The sequence below is a fragment of the Ipomoea triloba genome, chromosome 6 (genome assembly GCF_003576645.1).
Source record: "Ipomoea triloba cultivar NCNSP0323 chromosome 6, ASM357664v1".
NCBI classification, from domain to species: Eukaryota; Viridiplantae; Streptophyta; class Magnoliopsida; order Solanales; family Convolvulaceae; genus Ipomoea; species Ipomoea triloba.
In genome coordinates this window covers 937,969-940,758 of record NC_044921.1, presented here as the reverse complement: position 1 = coordinate 940,758, position 2,790 = coordinate 937,969, and the positions used below count along the sequence as shown (strand labels likewise).

The following is a 2,790-nucleotide window of genomic DNA, read 5'->3' as shown; positions in this document are numbered from 1 at the left end:
AAGTACAACAAATGGGGGATTAATGGAGAAAGTAAAATTTCTAGAGCATGTCCAAACCATGAGAGGAGCAATTAAGGAACTAAGAGATGATGGAAGAAATATTGGTTAACTTACCGTTGACGTGAATGAAGGCACAATACCTTCACTAATAATCTCTCAGTTATCTGGAAAAACATCTAATGATAATTTAGAGATATTATATGGATGGTTAGAGGATGGGATGATAAAGTCTCGAGCATTATATTGGTGTGTATGGAATGGGAGGTGTTGGGAAGACAACTTTGGTGAAGCATATACATAATCGAATCCGGCCTCCAAATTAAAGAATGTATCATGTTAATGTTTATTGGGTTACAATTTCTCAAGAGTTTAGCATCAAAAAGTTACAAGATGACATTGTCAAAATTGTAGGGCTTCAATTTCTTGACGAGAATGAAGAGCATAGAGCTGCCATTTTAATTTACACCAACACTTAGTGGGGAAGAAAACTGTGCTCATATTGGATGATGTGTGGAAGTGTATTCACTTGGAGAAATTGGGTGACCCTCATAAGATTGAAGGGTGCAAGTTCATTATAACTTCTCGCTCACTAGAAGTGTGCCGTCAGATTGGATGCCAAAAAATTTTTAGCATATGGTCACACAGTGGTCAGCAATGCAATTGAAGAACATGCCAAATCATTGGCCAAAAAATGTGGGGGCTTACCATTGGCACTCAACACTGTAGCTGCAAGCATGCGAGGAGTCAATGATGATCACGTCTGGAGGAATGCCATTAAGAAATTCCAAAATGCTTATCTTCAAATGAAATACTTGGAAAATAATATGTTTAAAATACTCAAATTTAGCTACAACAGGTTGTATGATGAAAGAGTACGTGTTTCCTTTATTGTTGTTTGTATCCTGAAGACTGTGAGATTCGAAAGCATGAAGTAATAATGAACGAAGTTGATTGCAGAAGGATTATGTGAAGATTCAGACGAGGGTCATTCCATATTGGAGAAGCTGAGTGCATTGAGGGTGTTAAATATTGAAGGTTACGTTGTTATGGATCGGAATTAGGGAATTGCCTCAAGACATGGAATGCTTAGTGAGTCTCCAATATCTGTATAGTATATGATGGACACAAATGCAAGCATATTGGAGATTCCAAAAGGGGTAATATCCAAATTAAACTAAGAAATCTTAGATGCCTCCATTTGCACAATTGCCCGAGCTTGCAGAGTGAGGAAGTTAATTGCCTGACTCATCTTCAAGAATATAATTCACAAACTGCTATGATGAATTGCACAGCTTCAACAACACTACATTGATTAAAAAACTTGAGCAACTGGAATGCTATGACATACGTGTATGCAGCCGGAGGGATTGGATTTCATTGAGTGGGCCGGGACAATAAAAGGAGGAATGTGTATTTGGAGAGAATCAGTGGTTTTAAAAGGGAAAGCGGTCAAGTTTTGCTTTCTGCAAACATTTGTGAATTACTGTAGTAATTAACTGTTGTGAAGTGTTGAATGGGTGCTTAGCAGACTATATATTTCCAATCAACGAGTAATCTAAGAAAACTATTACTACATGATTGCGATCGAGGAAGTAGAGTGGATTTTAATTTGAATGCAGCAGCGCAGCAAGCTAAGCACCTCGATCTGCATTTAAGAGTCTTGAGATCGATACGATGTTGGTATGGATCTCAGTGAGCTGCCAAATTTAGCAAGTGTGTGTAAGGGAGAAGATGTTATTATTCCAGCTAATAGCTAGCACCTTCTCATTCCTTAAACATCTCCATCTCTATCTTCCATTGTGATAGTATGAAGCCACAGGGGTTATTGCAAAATCTCAAAAACCTTGACACACTTTCAATTCTGTGGAATATTGCCGCCAATAATAGGAGGAGTTGTGGAGGGTGAAGAAGGAAGTAGTAGTAATACCTCCCCACGTACACTTCTCAGCCTCAAATATATATATTATACCTCCCCAAGCTTAAACACTTACAACTAAAGCACTTGCCAGAATTGAAAAGCATATGCAATGGTAGACAAATGATTTGCCCTTCCATTTAAAATAATATAAGCATTTCGCCTTGTACAAATGTAAAGAGGATGCCTTCATTTCTTCCCATTATATTAATAAGGCTACTGAACAACCATCCGTTCCTTCATCCTTTCGAGGGATCGAGTTACATAAAGATGAGAAAGAATGGTGGGAATCGTTTGAGCTGAGTTGCACAATTCAAATGCAAAACACATCCTTCAATCTCACATCCAATGGTAATTTCTTATTTATCTACTCAATTCTTTTCACGTGAGTCAATAACTTTTAATATAGAGATGATATATATTGCATTGCAGCACAACTAAATTATGGTTGAATATTCATTGTTGATTATTGAATTGAATGAAATGCAGGCATTGATTGTGAGATCACAGGGGATGATTATTGTAGCAAGAAGTTGTAATTGTTCAATTCAGAATACATGCTTTGGAGGTCTCTCATGTCTCTATTTTATGCCATATTTGTTAATGCTAATTTATATTTGTTTTTTTTTTTTTTGTTCTTTTTTTTTGAGTTTTCTAGGCACTACAATTTTCAACTACATTGAGTTCCAATAATTCATGTTAGCAATATTATTATTATTATTCCTATTTAGTCTTTTGTATAGTATTGTGATAGTATGAAAAAGTTGTTTGCCACAGGCGTTATTACAAAATCTCAAAAATATTGAGACACTTAAAGTAATGAGATATTTGCATCTAGAAGTGGTAATAGAAGGAGTGGGGGGGGGGGGGGGGGG

At 36.6% G+C, this 2,790-nt stretch overlaps 1 pseudogene; it reads left to right on the top strand.

The window, feature by feature from the left end:
• The first annotated feature begins 257 nt into the window (after positions 1 to 257).
• On the top strand, positions 258 to 1,061 carry LOC116022433 (annotated as a pseudogene).
• Positions 1,062 to 2,790: the final 1,729 nt, after the last annotated feature.